Raw genomic sequence first — 17,444 nt, 5'->3', positions numbered from 1 at the left:
CCAAAAGAAAAGGTGTATCTACTTTGGCTCAGTGGACAGAGAAGCCGAACACAAAGCACAGGCTCAAGGGTTCGAACCCAAATGCATGACAGTACATCCATTTCAAATCTCCAAAAATTAATCCCAATCCTCCAGATCGGCTCTCATGTTCTTTTTAATGCAAACAAAGTGAGCCGAGGCTGACTTCCTGGCCATGGCCTTGATAAACCTCTAGAAAACACCCAGCCCATTGGCATGATACAGCAAGCAAAATTAAGCTTACCCAACAAAGACTGTACTACCCTCAAACAACCTTTCTTTGCTCGCTTCATAGCTGCTACTTCCAACAGCAAATGAACCATTTTATCCTCCAGAAGCCTACGTTCCATTGCTGTAGTATCAATCTCTATGCCAACAAAATGCATAACCATAGCTTGACCTTCCGGCTTATCTGTGGCCAATGGCATACCAAATACTATAGACCTTTTTTAACGTAAACAGTAGAAATAAACAAACAGATGAACCCGTGGAACCAACAAAAAAGAAGTCGTCCAAATAGTGAATTATCGAGCAGATGCCTAATATGTCTCTATATGTCTCGATAGAACAACCCATGGGTAAACAACAATAAACATAAAATTCTCCATCCCACATAAACCATGACAGATGAAGATTGTCAGGGTGCACTGGAAGCTGCTTTAATGTTGGATTTCGCCATCAGGGCTCCTGACCCTACTTTTCTTACCAAATCCAATGCCTCATCAAACGACACATACAACACTGACGGTAATTCTGGAAACATGTCGTCATTAACTGAGTCCCAGGATAAGGAGGATAAGTGATGGATAAGCCTAAACTTATTAGGTTCCCATTTAAGAACAACTCCAAAAGGGGAAATTCTTAAATTAGGCCACGGAGGCTCCCTGAATAGACCCGGCAGGTGCCCCAGGTCTACATCCTGACTTAGCCTACCCCGGATGTTCTCTTGCGGACTTCAAATGACCTGTCCAAAAAATAGGAGCACAAAGATCAAACAGGATTCTGAACCCTTCAAGAAAACCAACCCGAAGTAGTGCAGCTGCCTCTGAATCTGTGTACCCACTTAAAATGTAAGCATTGCCATGACCCTCATCTGACTTTCCCTTTAACTTCTTAAAACACCTAGTGAGGATATGACTGCCCCAGCAACTGGAACACTCTTGCTTGATTTTGCACGCTGCTCCAAACTTACATTGTGCCTCATTAAATTGCCAACAAAGCCCCCTTTTTTGTTCTGCTGAGGACCCGCTCACTGAGCTGGAGCACCCAGCACCTCCACAAAAGGGCTGAGAAGTGGGCAGAGACCGCCATTAAATGCATCCACTATGAAATATCCTTAAGATCTCATCGCATACCGTTGCTTTTTTCTGCCTAAACTGCTCATCATACTTCAGCTGTGCGAAGCCACCGTAAACCCTGTACGCTTCCCCTATCATATCCATGTAGCGAAAGAGAGCCATGCAATGGTCAGGTTCCTTTCCGCAAATCACATCCTCAAAATTAACTGATACCTACATTTCTCTTAATTGTCTTTTTCTTTTTTAGAATCACTGAGCTTAACCTTATACCAAAGGTAGCACTGCTCCTGAGGTGATGGGTTGGATGGGTAGGTAGAGCCCATAGCAGAGGCGGCTGATGGGTCTGTGGAAATCCCCGGGGAAACAGCCTACGTAGCGGCTGTCACCTCCAGTCAGAGTGCCCGGAACGCAGATAACATTCTGCCTTCCAGACACTCCTCCGTCACAGGGGTGATAGAACTAGAAATGGACCCAGAGTAGGTCCCGGAGGGTGCTCATGGGGAAGGGACCCTGACGTCACTTCTGGCTACCTCCGGCGAGGAGTTCCAGGCTGCTCTGCACTTAGATGCGAGCCTTGAGAACTTGAGATACCTTGCCAAGACGCCCACCTCCGTGACTAATAAGGAGAGTGTATTCTGGGAACGAGGGAGGTTATACTGGGAGACAGTTCTTGGTAACTCTCAAAAGGAGTGATTGAGGGAAAGACAGCTGGTTGTCCCATACCAATTCAGGGGTGAGTTGTTGAGGATTGGCCATGAGATCCCACTCACTGGACACTTGGGGATCAATAAAACTAAGGCCTGGTTGCCTCAACACTTCTATTGGCCCAAGATGGGGACAGATGTGACCAACTACTGCCACTCCTGTATCACCTGCCAAAGAGTGGGGAAGTCGGGGCCTGCTCTTAAGGCCCCCCTGATCCCTTTGCCAGCAATAGAGGAGCCTTTCCAGAGGATCACGGTGGACATTGTGGGCGGACAAGGTGGCGGATGCACTGTTGGCCATCTTTTCACTGGTAGGATTCCCCAAGGAGATGCTTACCGACCAAGGGACCCAATTCATGTCTCGTCTAATGGAGGCTCTCTGTAAGAAAATGCAGGTGAAGCATCTGGTATTGAGCACGTATCACCCCCAGACCAATGGTTTGTGTGAGCGCTTCAACGGTACCCTCAAACAGATGCTACGCTTGCTGGTTGAGACCCAAGGACGCCACTGGGAGCGGTACCTCCCACACCTGCTTTTCGCTTACCGGGAGATTCCGCAGGCCTCGATGGGGTTCTCCCCCTTCGAGCTCCTGTATGGCTGGCAAGTCCGGGGTCCCCTTGGGTTGGTAAGAGAATCCTGGGAAGAAGAGCCGAACCCTTCAGAAGAGTCCATCGTGGAGTATGTCATGCGCTTCCGTGACAAAATACAGATCTTGACGCAGTTGGTGCATGACAACATGGTGCAGGCCCAGGCGGATCAGACGCACTGGTATGACCAGAATGCCTGGGAGCGGACGTACCATGTGGGTCAGAAGGTGTGGATGCTGGTCCCCGTGCCAAAAGATAAGCTTCAGGCAGCATGGGAAGGCCCGTATGTCGTCCACCAACAGTTCAATCCAGTCATCTACGTGGTCACGCTTGACCACGCTCGGGGTAGGCGCATAACCTTTCACTTCAACATGATGAAGGCTCATCACGAACGTGAATCCCGCATCCTACTGGTCTGCAACCTGCCTGAGGATGGCGAGGAAGACCACCTCCTGGACCTGCTGGCCCAAGCCAAGGCTGGTGGGTTCATCGAGGACGTGGAGGTAAGCGCCTTGCTATCGGAACCCCAGCAGTCACAGTTGCGGACCACGCTGGAACCCTTCCGGGCCGTGTTTACCAAGACACCCGGAAGGACTGAGTTAGCAGTCCACAAGGTGGACACTGGGAAGCATGCCCCACTACAGTGAACACCCTATCGGATCTCCGATGAGGTGCAGCAGGTTATGCACCAGAAGATTGATGAGATGTTACAGCTGGGGGTGATTCAACGGTCCAAAAGCACGTGGGCCTCACCTGTAGTCCTCGTGCCAAAAGGGGATCGGACCACATTGGTTCTGCATGGACTACAGGGGGCTCAACTCCATGACAGCCTCGGGCGCGCACCTAATGCCATGCATCGAGGAGCTGCGTGAGCGGTTAGCAGGTGCAAAATATTGTCCGTAATGGATCTGAGTCGGGGATACTGGCAGATTCCCTTGAGCTTCGAAGTGCAGGAGAAATCCACCTTTATCACCCCCTTCGGACTGTACGAGTCCACAGTCATGCCATTCGGCATGAAGAATGCCCCTGCCACTTTCCAGCGGATGGTCAACCACCTGCTTCAGGGACTGGAGAAGTACGCGGTGGCATACCTGAATGGCATTGCCATCTTCAGTCTCTCCTGGGAGGAACACCTGCAGCATCTCCAGGAGGTGCTCAGGCGAATTCACCAAGCAGGTTTGACCATCAAGCCAGGAAAGTGCCAGATGGGCATGAAGTGAGGTCCACTACCTTTGGCACTGGGTTGGAGGCCAAAGCCTGGGAAAGTGGACGCAACCGCGTCCTGGCCCACCCCCAGGACCAAGAAGCAGGTGATGTCCTTCCTGGGAACTGCAGGGTACTATAAGCGCTTCGTACAGTACTATAGTAGCCTGGCAAAACCATTGACCTTACCTGGAAGAAGCTGCCCCAAACAGTCGACTGGACAGATGGCTGTGAGGTGGCTTTCTGGGCTTGAAAGCAGCCTTGAGCAGTTCCCATGTTTTAAAAGCTGTGGACAGCAGTCGGCTGTTCCTGGTACAGACTAATGCCAATGAGTTTGGCCTTGGTGCTGTGCTCAGCCAGGTGGACTCGGGGAACCAAGAGCACCCCGTGTTGTACCTGAGCTGGAAGCTTCTGCCGAGGAAAGTGGTCTATTCCACCATCAAGAAGGAGTGCCTAGCCATGGTCTGGGCCCTGCAACGTTTGCAGCATTGCCTGTACGGATGCACCTTCACCGTGGTGACAAACCACAATTCCCTGAGCTGGCTGCATACTGTGTCCGGTACCGACGGAAAGTTGCTACGCTGGAGCCTTGCCCTCCAGCAGTAAGACTTTACCGTGAAACACAAAAACGGCAGTGCGCATGGCAACGCAGATGGGTTGTCCCGCTGGGGCGAACCTGCCAAGGTGTACATGGAGGAGTACCGAGAGGTCCTGCCTCTGTAGCGCAGTTCAAAAGGGGGAGATGTCATGAAACATGACGTAAGCCTCATTGTGCCATGACTCATACAGAGCTCTGCTACATCTCTTGGGTTTGCAAATGACATGCACCCAAGCTGCTGTAGGGATTCGGACAGAAATCCGAGAGTGGACCCTCTGGGTCGTGACTCTAGAGCCCCCGGGGTCGAGCGGACCAGATGGAATCACCCCCTATACAGGAAGCGTTAGGAGCAGGACCTCGGGGGAATGGAGACACAACAGCTAGAGCCAAAGGGACGACCCAAGATAGATGGAGACTACAGAGCTATTAGAGTGGCGGGGCATAAAAGGAAAACAAGACTTAACTGAAGATGACAGGAACACAGACGATGTAGAACACGGCAGGACCACAGGACTTGGCAGGGCACAGCAGGTACACGGAACTTGGCAGGACACAGCAGGAACACGGAACTAGGCAGGACACAGCAGGAACACGGAACTTGGCAGGACACAGCAGGAACACGGAACTTGGCAGGACACAGCAGGAACACGGAACTTGGCAGGACACAGCAGGAACACGGAACTTGGCAGGACACAGCAGGAACACGGAACTAGGCAGGACACAGCAGGAACACGGAACTTGGCAGGACACAGCAGGAACAAAGCGAACACTGAGCAGGGAAAAGATATCGGAATAGGGGAGCCTAGGACATAGGGACACTGACGGCAGACAGTGCACCTACAAAGCAAAGGCGTCTTACCTAGGAAGACGCCGGGAAGAAATACCCGACGGGCGCCGCCATGTTGGGGCGGAGCCAGCGGGTCGCGACCTCCCAGAAGGCTCTGCGATGGAGGAGACGCGACCGCGCATGCGCAGTGAGACCGGAGGCCGTGAGCCGGCGAAGGAGGAAGCAGAGCGGCGCGGGACAGGATCGCTAGTGCGCCGAGGGATGAGAGAAGCCGGGTAAGTATGTGCGGCGGTCGTAACAGCTGCATCTGTGACCCCCCCCCCTCACCCCTCCTTCGCTCTCTCCCTGCAGGCTTGTGTAATCCAATACTCCTTCCCCCTCCCTCAAGAATGTGTTGGTTGTCAGCAACCAGTCTTTTGTCTGAAACATGTACCTCTTTGTGTATGATAGTTATTCAAGATGAAAAAAACTTGATCTCAAGTAGCGATATAGATGTGAAAGTTACATATTTGGGATTTGCAATGGTAGAACTATCACACAGTGCCTTTTCTAAGCTCCAACACCAGAATTTGAGAAATAGATTTCGACTCAACCAGGTCGTACAGATACTTCATGTTTGGGCTCAAATTAACGCCAAGCTCATGCTGGGAAGAATGGTAGTTCCGTCGTCGCTATACCAGGCTCCATCCCAGAGCTACCACGGTTATGAGTTTTAAGTAAGTTGAGTCCCTCTGAGAAAAGAGGAGTGCATTTCAAAACTCAGTCCACTCAGTGTTGTCACGAGCAGACTGTATAAAAATATGGAACCTCATTTTAGGAGTAGTCTTTGCCCAGGAAGCCTGCTACAGGAGGCTCTGTAACCAGCCTGATGCATTGGGATGTCACTCCTTTTCCCGAACACCACATGGCAGCCATGATATGAGATGACTGTAAGTGGCTCAGTGGTTAGCACCACAACGCTGGAGTCCTGGGTTCAAATCCCACGAAGGACAACATCTGCAAGGAGTTTGTATGTCCTCCCCGTGTTTGTGTGGGTTTCCTCCGGGGACTCTGGTTTCATCCCACATTCCAAAAACATACTGATAGGGAATTTAGCTTGTGAGCCCCAATGGGGACAGCAATGATAATGTGTGCAAACTGTAAAGCGCTGTGGAATATGCTAGCCCTATATAAAAATAAATATTATTATTATTAAAGATTATTCTGTTAATCCCTTTTATTTTGTAATTGTTGTGTACATACTATAATTGTCTCATCTTGTAATATCGTTTTTTATACTTTTTGTAAACACTGCCTAATCTTTTTGGAGTAAATGCTATAATATTTACTAGTGTTGTTTTACTTGCTCTAAACGTACCCTAAGTCCTACGACCTAAGCCATTGCTACTGATTGGGTTGGCTCCTGACGCGCTATTAATCATAGTAATGGGAGCTGGTGGCAGCGGAGCGTACTAAGCTTGTTGGGTAAAGCTGGCAGTGACAGAAAGGAGTTTATAAGTGTATTGCCCGACTGCAGCTGGGAATAGTTATATCGCCCTCACTGCAGCGTGCCCAATAGCCAGTACCCGACCGGGCAGCCTTTCTGGTGACTACTTATCCTAGGTGTTGTTCCCTGACTGACCTGAGGGTAAGGGGGCACCAGACAGCTGCAAGTTCCAAATCGGAAGTGGGATATAAACAAATCCCTGAAGAAAGAACTGGAGCAACTAAACACCCCCGGTTCATGACAGAAATAAATCAAAAACGCATGTAATCCTCTCTCAAGTATAGCAATAAAGTTTAATTAAATCAAAATACCAAGAATCAAAATATTAAATTATCACCCGTGCAGTACAAGGAAATCCTGAAAACATGACCTGTTTGCAGCCCTTGAGGAATACAGTTTGACACCCCTGATACACAAGATTGTATAGTAAAGGACTAATGCACAGAGACATCACTGCACGAAAACACACAGACGCCCATTCATGAAAGAGGTTTATACGCCAGTGGTGATGAAAGGGTGTTCATGAATAAGACGCGTTAACTTCATTAATAGGCAGCTGCCACTTTACGAGATCGCCACATGTAATCCGGCCGGGTCATGCACCCCTATGTGGGACTAGAGGAACATTTCTGGGTAAGAAATGCTGGCACATTTGAAGAATCTGAAGGGCGGTCATAATCAGGCTCCTGCTCATCACAGCTGCTCCCCAACGATGCTACCCAAAACTAGTGATGTTAAGGGTATGTGTCCACGTTCAGGATGGCCGGCGGTATCGTCGGAGCGGCTTTGCCGCTCTGCGGTAAGCCCCGCCCCCTTCTGGGACGCGATGATGCCGGATGTGTTCATAGCACACATCCGGCATCATCGCACCCATCGCATAGGGCCCTGTGCTATATCTTGCGGCGACGCAGCGTCGCTGCAAGATATACGGACATGAAGACACAAAAGAGAATAGTAAAACCAAAAACACTCAGTTTGCAAAAAACGTATCAACCAAATACCGTTTTTTACATCTTTTACTAGCACTTGCGGATTACTGCAACATTTTTTCAAACTGAGTGTTTTTGGTTTTACTATTCTCTTTTGTGTCTTCAGGTTTCTTGGTGGTGTGTGAACATGATCATACAGACTTGTTCACTGTGCAAGTAGCCCATGTGTTCCTGTTAAGATATACGGACATGCTGCGATCTGAAAAGACGCGCAGCATGTCCGGAGTCGCAGGGCCGCCGCGTGCGTGTTACCACGCATAGTGGAGACGGGATTTCATTAAATCCCCTCCACTATGCTGTAACATCTGGACGCTGCGTGTCTGATGCTGCGGCTCTATGCAGCGTCAGACACGCAGCGTTTCCTGCACGTGGAAACAGACCCTTAGGGTATGTGTCCACGTTCAGGATTGCATCAGGATTTGGTCAGGATTTTATGTCAGTATTTGTAAGCCAAACACAGGAGTGGGTGATAAATGTAGAAGTGGTGCATATGTTTCTATTATACTTTTCCTCTAATTGTTCCACTCCTGGTTTTGGCTTACAAATACTGACATAAAATCCTGACCAAATCCTGATGCAATCCTGAACGTGGACACATACCCTAAGGCTGTTTCCACAATGAGTTTTTGGGGAGTTTTTTTTTTTACCTGCACATTTTTTAAAAAATCCAAGTGATCTATTTTACTTAATGGTCGCAGAATATCTGCAACATCAAAAACTCATCATGGGAATGGTGCCTTCAAGTCGCAAATTTTTGTGCAAAATTTTGCGACTTTTCACACTCTTTTATACTAGACAGGTGTAGACACATAGGTACGGTTTCATCAAGCAGGTTTTGACCTTTTTCTCCAGAAAAAGCATTGAAATGTTGCAAAATTTTTGCGCAACTTAGCTGTGCAAAAACGTTGACATTTGTAGTTCTTCCGAGCTTCGCGGTTCTAATAACTAGTGATAAATTTGAGTAATCACATGACCTTCCAAGGGGTTTTCTTTTATTGACTTGAGATCAATGACCTTTCTCCAGTGGGAAAAAAATGGATGAGAAAAACAGATGTAACTCACACGGATGAAAAACGGCTTGTTTCTCTGGAATCTAACAATTGACATGGATGTGTGTGACCAGCATGAATGCACCCTAGCCGGGGGGTGTGCCATGAGAGCACAGGAGGCAGAGCACTGCCGTGTGTCCATCCATCTCTCTGCAGTGAACCATCGCTTGGCCCCTCCGACCTCGGACTGCCATGCAGATGCGCCCCTCCCCCATGATTGCTGCACAGAGGCCGGTACCTGTGTGGTGACATAATACATGTGTGTTCTGTACTTGTCCCCGCGCCAGAACTTTATTTGTGCAGTCCCCCGCCCCTCCCCCAGGCTCCACACCTCCGGGATGGGAAACATCTGGGGAGCGCTGGCCGGGGCCGCCTCTGATTGGCTGAGCGCAGGGGGCCGGGGCCGGAGCTTTAAACCCGTGACGTCACAGGCCGCGGCTGCTCCGGGGACCTGGAGGGGATTCCAAACTGCAGCGAGCGCAGGGCGGCGGGGACGGCGGTGATCGGACGGAGGTGAGAGACTGGCGGGGGGCAGTGGTGCGGGGCGCCGTCACATTGTGCGGGAGAGGCCGGGTAAGGGGGGAGTGCTGGGATTAGGGGGCACAGACACAATGCCAGGCACGGGCAGGGGATGTGAGGGGGAGTGGTTAGTGGGGATGGACCCTGCACACTGTGCCCATTGTGTGTCCAGCTGTGGGGTCCAGGTAGCCAGCCTGCTGTCACTAGGCCATCACCTGGTCACATCCCAGCCTGGCATCAGCACTGGGCCCAGCAGAGCCTGCACCCAGCTACAGCACAGCTGAGCCCCGGATTCTCCGGCCATCTGCTGCCCACAGCCGCATTAATAGCTGCGGATTCTCCGACCCATGACCTGGGATAAAGCGATGGCTCGGAGCGCGTCACTGCATGCTTCAGAGGATGCTAAATCCGCCTCTATAACGTGTTCTATCCTCTGCACCTACTAGAACATTGGGCAGCAATGCCTTCCAGGAGTGAGGACTATCTGGGTAAGGCCCCAGTCACTATGGGTGCCTTCAGATGGTATCTTTAAGAACAGGGATCTGTCTGGTTTGATCCAATTTGGACACCAAGCTCGCCCATGTCCATGAATTGGTCCATGATGTGAATCCGTGTGTTCTCCGATATAACGCACTGATGTGGATGGGACCGAGCGATCTGTTTATGACGTCTGGTGCTCGTGATCAAGATTTCCGATGCAATATTCGATTCTCATAAATTTTACATCAGGCAGCTTTTCTTTTCAGGGTGTTAAGGGGTTCCCGATCAGCGACCAAATTGGTTGAGCCCCGTCTTCATAGATCTGAATAGACGGGCTGAGCTGGTCGTAGTGGTGTGTGTCCTGTGTAGCCATTGGGGCACATCATGTGCTATTGCTGAAGCCAGTGAGACTGGCCCTAATCGGCCGAGCACATGTAACTCGCTCCCCCCATTACTGTATATACAAAGCTGACTGAGGGGGCCATGGTATTATTTTAGCCTTGCATGTCCATCATAAGAGATGGGGCATAAATAAAAGGTGCTACCCAGGACCACCCATCCTAAATGTGGCCACACACGTTAGATGTCACAGATTCCGTCTGGAGCAGTCGCCTATCTAATGTGTCTAGTGTTTCCAGATGGTAGATGTCAGAGATGAAGGGATGGGGCCACATGCTTAATCCTTATATTTCCAGGGCAGATAAGCTGCTGCTGGTGATGTCTGGTAAAGACTAATGGCCCTTTTATATAAGCTGATCCAGGCCGATCATTTACTGTGTCGACAAGCTGCACAGAGCAATCATTAATACAGTCCTTCTCGGTACTTAAAGGGTCAAGTTATGGACAGCACATCAGCAGAGTACATGGTCGATGTGCTGCCTATAATTTTTATGCATGGTTTCTGCTGATTGGTGAGATGATTGCCGGCATGTTTACTGGTCAGTAGTTGGGGACGAGCGTTCTTGTTTTCTGATTATTGGCTCCTTTAACTAGGTGATGACTGCCTCCTATCTTATTTAGAAAGATCCCAACATGCAGGTGTAAGGTGCGGTGGGAAAAGTGTTTGGCGGACAGCTGTCTACAGTGTATAGGCGCCTTGAGCACAAAGACATGTATATACTGGTGACTGATTTTAGTGGGACGTGCTCTTTAGTCAACCTGTAAGCCATGTTTAATTATTCCCACTTATTAGAAGTGCTCCTGTTGCTTTTATTAAAGAAAAAATATCAGTTGATGTTATGATATGATGTAGGAATTCCCGAGGTATTTCTGCAATCTCGGACCCCCCAATGCCGCAGCCAAGCTCTTGTGACAGATATAGGGAAGTTGCACAATAAATGGTTTCGGTTACACAAGGCGGAAAGTTACCCCAAAAGCAGATGTTGTCATTAACAGTGCCGTATTGTTGGCTGGGTGTGGGGGGGAACAGCTGGGACATGATGGAAGGCTTATTTTTCCGAATGGGGGAATTTCATTGGGCACCATCAATGGCTGCAGCAAATGGAATCCCTGCATGTTTAGTGGAACGCCGCTGACCCATGCAGAGGTACTGGAGGAATTTGCCCAGAGTCATTATTAAAATTGAATACTAGGACCTTGGGGATCAAAGAGCCCTGAGTAATATGTGAGGTATAAAACATTGATGTCTTGTTTCATGTGCAGAGCATTATATTACAATGCAGGGTACTGAATAAGTAATGCATTCTGTGCACTGGGAGATTGCCGTTTTTATGCACGTTTTCTACTAAAAGTAAATTGTTAAAGAGGAGCGGCCAGCATTACGAACATCTGTTGTAGAAAAATATTTGTATTCCCTAAGAAGTAACCATTCTGGAGCATCTTTTCTTACAACGCTGTTCTTTTCTTACTTTTCCTTGAAAACAATTAATAAATTAACAACTGGGTGTTACTACCTGACAGGTCAAAGGGGTGTGTTCCTACAAGTCTGACTCTGCCAGCTGTGATTGGATAGTGTCAGACTGTATGGCCCCCCCACACTAATAACAGGCTAGATGAGACTTTTAGTTCCTGTGCAGAACACGCTAATCTACCGCATAAGGACATGCATTGCGCCCACCGCGTCAGGTGATGATGACAACTGTGGTCTTTTATCAGGAGAAACATTTGCCAACTGCAGTTGATCCGGTTTTGCATAGAATTTTTAGATTCCATTATAATTCATAATTTACCAGAAGAGCCTTCTGCAAAATGCTTTTGGATAAATGATCTCTTTCAAGAAGAACAATAATAACATTGACCCAGATTCATCATTTTATTTTTTTAAGTGACTTTTCTTCTCTTGTGGCATTTGTTGTCGTTTTTAGCACCAAATTCTTCAAAATAGCTCGAGGTGTTGAATTTTGCCCAAAAATAAAAAAAAAGTTTTAGGGTATGTGCAGACAATCGGTAAGCGCTGTGGGTTGGACACTGCATACATGTCACCGCATAGTGTATGAGATTTGAAGAAAGTCAATGTTCACTATGCGCAGTGCAGCGCGTCTTTCCAGACTGCAGCATGTCAATTTCTCTTGCGGAGAAGGCAGCGCCTTACTTTTTTTTTTCCTGTCCTTTGCTTTTTGTTTCTCTATTAGTGAAAAGTCACATCCTTTAAAATGTTGCACATTCGTAATCAACTGTGCCGAAATAAAAATCAACCAGAGTCTTTACTCTAGCCTGGGATTGGAATGAAATTCGTCAAAAAAATGAGGTTAAAAATAAAAAATTGCACTTCATGAATTTGTGTGAAACATCTGGATAAGCAGAGCTGTCGACTGGGGAAAAAACAAACAAAAAAACCTGAAAAGTCTTTTGAATACATTATAGATGGCGATCATAAAGCTGGCCATACACTAGATAGATGTTGGCTGACCCTTTGTTCATCAAACTGCTTTCTTTTCCAACCGCTCCATATATGTGAATGTTCTGCTCAGCTGAGCATTCTTTTGTTTTCAATATAAGAGAAAGCTGCTGCCAGATACCTTTGCCAGTGGCTCAGGATAGGCTGTTGAAAATCCAATTGCCCGATACTTCTCTCCCCCAAATTCAACCTTCAGGATAAAGTACGGAAGCACCCATATGCAGCGGCACCATGTAAATCTAATGTGTACGGAAGGGGGGGGAGGGGCTTTTATGTAACGATGGCTTTTCTCAGTAATCTTCAGTAGCAGGACTCTTAATAGAACGAGAAGCATCAGCTGATAGATATATTATCATTAACTATAGTCCTGTGTAAAGACCCCCATAGTCTTTAGATATCTGTCGCATGAATGGTTGGCTGGCAGCTAACTTGCCCAACTGAAACATACACAGCAGCGTTCAGCTCTCCAATTGTTCCCACGTCCGCTTAAGGAGCTTCTGACAGACATTTCTGGTGGAGGCTTATTTCCTGGAGGACAAAAGGACCTGAAATTGGATAAGGCGCGTCCTTATCGTTCTGTTGGGGAAGAGTCAGGTGGGTCCCCCATACACACTTGACTGTTAACCACAACTGTTGGTGTCGGCAAGTTTTCCCAACATTAGTCTAATGTGTATGGGGGCCTTAAAGGGGTTGTGCATTACTAGGACAACCCCTTCTTGATCAAAATGTTTGGCCACTTTAAAATAATAAAGCCTATACTCCTCTCCTGTGCCAGGGCTGTTCCTACTGTGCCGAAACTCGCTCTCCCGGGGCTCCCGTGCTGTTGTGACGCCGGTGCTTAATCAGCGCTGGCGTCACTGTCCCCGCCTTCGGACAAATCGAACATGAAAAGGAAGTCCGGGCAGCAGCTTCTCTCACTTCCTCTTCTTGTTCAATTAGACAGGATGCGGGGACAGTGACGCCAGCGCTGATTGGGCGCCGGGGTCACATGACACAACAGCATGCGAGCCCCGGGAGAGCGAGTGCCAACAGCGCAGCAACGGCACCAGCATGGGATGGGAGTATAAACTTTATTATTTTATGGGGCCAAGCATGGGGGTTTGAGAAGAGGTTGTCTAAGTAGTAAACAACTTCTTTAAGAAGCATAAACAGTGGGGTCTACCCAGGCTCGGCCTGGCCCATAGGGAAACTGGAATCCCCTGGTGGGTGTTATGGCTGGCAATCAGGCAACACAGCGTGCAGTAATCAGCGCACATACAGAGATCTGGCAATAACCAAAAACAATAGGACGAGCTCTGAGACGTGGAATCTCTGTAGACTGCAGTACCTGATCTATCCTCACACAACTATAAGCAGCAGTGGATTGCGCCTATCACTACCTATGCAACTCGGCACTGCCTGAGGAGCTGACTAGCCTGAAGATAGAAATACAAGCCTGACTTACCTCAGAGAAATACCCCAAAGGAATAGGCAGCCCCCCACATATAATGACTGTTAGCAAGATGAAAAGACAAACGTAGGAATGAAATAGATTCAGCAAAGTGAGGCCCGATATTCTAGACAGAGCGAGGATAGCAAAGAGAACTATGCAGTCTACAAAAAACCCTAAAACGAAAACCACGCAAAGGGGCAAAAAGACCCACCGTGCCGAACTAACAGCACGGCGGTGCACCCCTTTGCTTCTCAGAGCTTCCAGCAAAAGTTAATAGCAAGCTGGACAGAAAAAACAGAAAACAAACTAGAAGCACTTATCTAGCAGAGCAGCAGGCCCAAGGAAAGATGCAGTAGCTCAGATCCAACAACGACCTATGGAATACATTATGTATGGAAAAGGAGTCTGGAAGGGTCAGACGAAAAGACACCGGATTGAGAATCTCAGAAATCCTATACGGACCAATAAAACGAGGTTTAAATTTAGGAGAGGAAACCTTCATAGGAATATGACGAGAAGATAACCAAACCAGATCCCCAACACGAAGTCGGGGCCCCACACGGCGTCTGCGATTAGCGAAAAGCTGAGCCTTCTCCTGGGACAAGGTCAAATTGTCCACTACCTGAGTCCAGATCTGCTGCAACCTGTCCACCACAGAATCCACACCAGGACAGTCCGAAGACTCAACCTGTCCTGAAGAGAAACGAGGATGGAACCCAGAATTGCAGAAAAATGGAGAGACCAAGGTAGCCGAGCTGGCCCGATTATTAAGGGCGAACTCAGCCAACGGCAAAAATGACACCCAATCATCCTGGTCAGCGGAAACAAAACATCTCAGATATGTTTCCAAGGTCTGATTGGTTCGTTCGGTCTGGCCATTAGTCTGAGGATGGAAGGCCGAGGAGAAAGATAGGTCAATGCCCATCCTACCACAAAAGGCTCGCCAGAACCTCGAGACAAACTGGGAACCTCTGTCAGAAACAATATTCTCAGGAATGCCATGTAAACGAACCACATGCTGGAAGAACAAAGGCACCAAATCAGAGGAGGAAGGCAATTTAACCAAGGGCACCAGATGCACCATTTTAGAAAAGCGATCACAGACCACCCAAATGACCGACATTTTTTGAGAAACGGGAAGGTCAGAAATGAAATCCATCGAAATATGTGTCCAAGGCCTCTTCGGGACCGGCAAGGGCAAAAGCAACCCACTGGCACGTGAACAGCAGGGCTTAGCCCTAGCACAAATTCCACAGGACTGCACAAAAGCACGCACATCTCGTGACAGAGACGGCCACCAGAAGGATCTAGCAACCAACTCCCTGGTACCAAAGATTCCTGGATGACCGGCCAGCACCGAACAATGAAGTTCAGAGATAACTTTACTAGTCCGCCTATCAGGGACGAACAGTTTCTCGGCCGGACAACGATCAGGTTTATTAGCCTGAAATTTCTGCAACACTCTCCGCAAATCAGGGGAGATGGCAGACACAATGACTCCTTCCTTGAGGATACTCGCCGGCTCAGATAACCCCGGAGAGTCGGGCACAAAACTCCTAGACAGAGCATCCGCCTTCACATTTTTAGAGCCCGGAAGGTATGAAATCACAAAATCAAAACGAGCAAAAAATAACGACCAACGGGCCTGTCTAGGATTCAAGCGCTTGGCAGACTCAAGATAAGTAAGGTTCTTATGATCAGTCAAAACCACCACGCGATGCTTAGCACCCTCAAGCCAATGACGCCACTCCTCGAATGCCCACTTCATGGCCAGCAACTCTCGGTTGCCCACATCATAATTACGCTCAGCAGCAGAAAATTTCCTGGAAAAGAAAGCACATGGTTTGAACACTGAGCAACCAGAACCTCTCTGTGACAAAACCGCCCCTGCACCAATCTCAGAAGCATCAACCTCGACCTGGAACGGAAGAGAAACATCAGGTTGACACAACACAGGAGCACAGCAAAAACGACGCTTCAACTCCTGAAAAGCTTCCACGGCAGCAGAAGACCAATTAACCAAATCAGCACCCTTCTTGGTCAAATCGGTCAATGGTCTGGCAATGCTAGAAAAATTACAGATGAAGCGACGATAAAAATTAGCAAAGCCCAGGAATTTCTGCAGACTTTTTAGAGATGTCGGCTGAGTCCAATCCTGGATGGCCTGAACCTTAACCGGATCCATCTCGATAGTAGAAGGGGAAAAGATGAACCCCAAAAATGAAACTTTCTGCACACCGAAGAGACACTTTGATCCCTTCACGAACAAGGAATTAGCACGCAGTACCTGGAAAACCATTCTGACTTGCTTCACATGAGACTCCCAATCATCTGAGAAGATCAAAATGTCATCCAAGTAAACAATCAAGAATTTATCCAGATACTCACGGAAAATGTCATGCATAAAAGACTGAAAAACAGATGGAGCATTGGCAAGTCCGAACGGCATCACCAGATACTCAAAATGACCCTCGGGCGTATTAAATGCCGTTTTCCATTCATCTCCCTGCCTGATTCTCACCAGATTATACGCACCACGAAGATCAATCTTAGTAAACCAACTAGCCCCCTTAATCCGAGCAAACAAGTCAGAAATCAATGGCAAGGGATACTGAAACTTAACAGTGATCTTATTAAGAAGGCGGTAATCAATACACGGTCTTAGCGAACCATCCTTCTTGGCTACAAAAAAGAACCCTGCTCCCAATGGTGACGACGATGGGCGAATATGTCCCTTCTCCAGGGACTCCTTCACATAACTGCGCATAGCGGTGTGTTCAGGTACGGACAAATTAAATAAACGACCCTTAGGGAATTTACTACCAGGAATCAAATCGATAGCACAATCACAATTCCTATGCGGAGGTAGGGCATCAGACTTGGACTCTTCAAATACATCCTGAAAGTCCGACAAGAACTCTGGGATGTCAGAAGGAATGGATGACGAAATAGACAAAAATGGAACATCACCATGTACTCCCTGACAACCCCAGCTGGTTACCGACATAGAGTTCCAATCCAATACTGGATTATGGGTTTGTAGCCATGGCAACCCCAACACGACCACATCATGCAAATTATGCAGTACCAGAAAGCGAATAACTTCCTGATGTGCAGGAGCCATGCACATGGTCAGCTGGGCCCAGTACTGAGGCTTATTCTTGGCCAAAGGTGTAGCATCAATTCCTCTCAACGGAATAGGACACCGCAAAGGCTCCAAGAAAAATCCACAACGTTTAGCATAATCCAAATCCATCAGATTCAGGGCAGCGCCTGAATCCACAAACGCCATGACAGAATACGATGACAAAGAGCACATTAAGGTAATGGACAAAAGGAATTTGGACTGTACAGTACCAATAACGGCAGAGCTATCGAACCGCCTAGTGCGTTTAGGACAATTAGAAATAGCATGAGTAGAATCACCACAATAGAA

At 48.1% G+C, this 17,444-nt stretch overlaps 1 protein-coding gene across 2 annotated transcripts in view; it reads left to right on the top strand.

The window, feature by feature from the left end:
• Positions 1–9,133: 9,133 nt before the first annotated feature.
• Positions 9,134–17,444, top strand: part of NCKAP5L (NCK associated protein 5 like) — a 101,014-nt gene continuing 92,703 nt past the window's right edge. Inside the window, exon 1 of one of the 2 annotated variants that reach the window (XM_069758324.1) lies at positions 9,134–9,233. The gene's annotated coding sequence lies outside the window, so the exon portion shown is untranslated. The remainder of the gene's footprint in view (positions 9,234–17,444) is intronic. The other variant, XM_069758326.1, reaches the window with a different exon arrangement.

Source organism: Ranitomeya imitator, chromosome 3 (genome assembly GCF_032444005.1).
Source record: "Ranitomeya imitator isolate aRanImi1 chromosome 3, aRanImi1.pri, whole genome shotgun sequence".
Classification (NCBI taxonomy): Eukaryota; Metazoa; Chordata; class Amphibia; order Anura; family Dendrobatidae; genus Ranitomeya; species Ranitomeya imitator.
The sequence above is the reverse complement of the archived record's forward strand: the minus strand, read 5'-3'. Positions and strand labels throughout refer to the sequence as shown.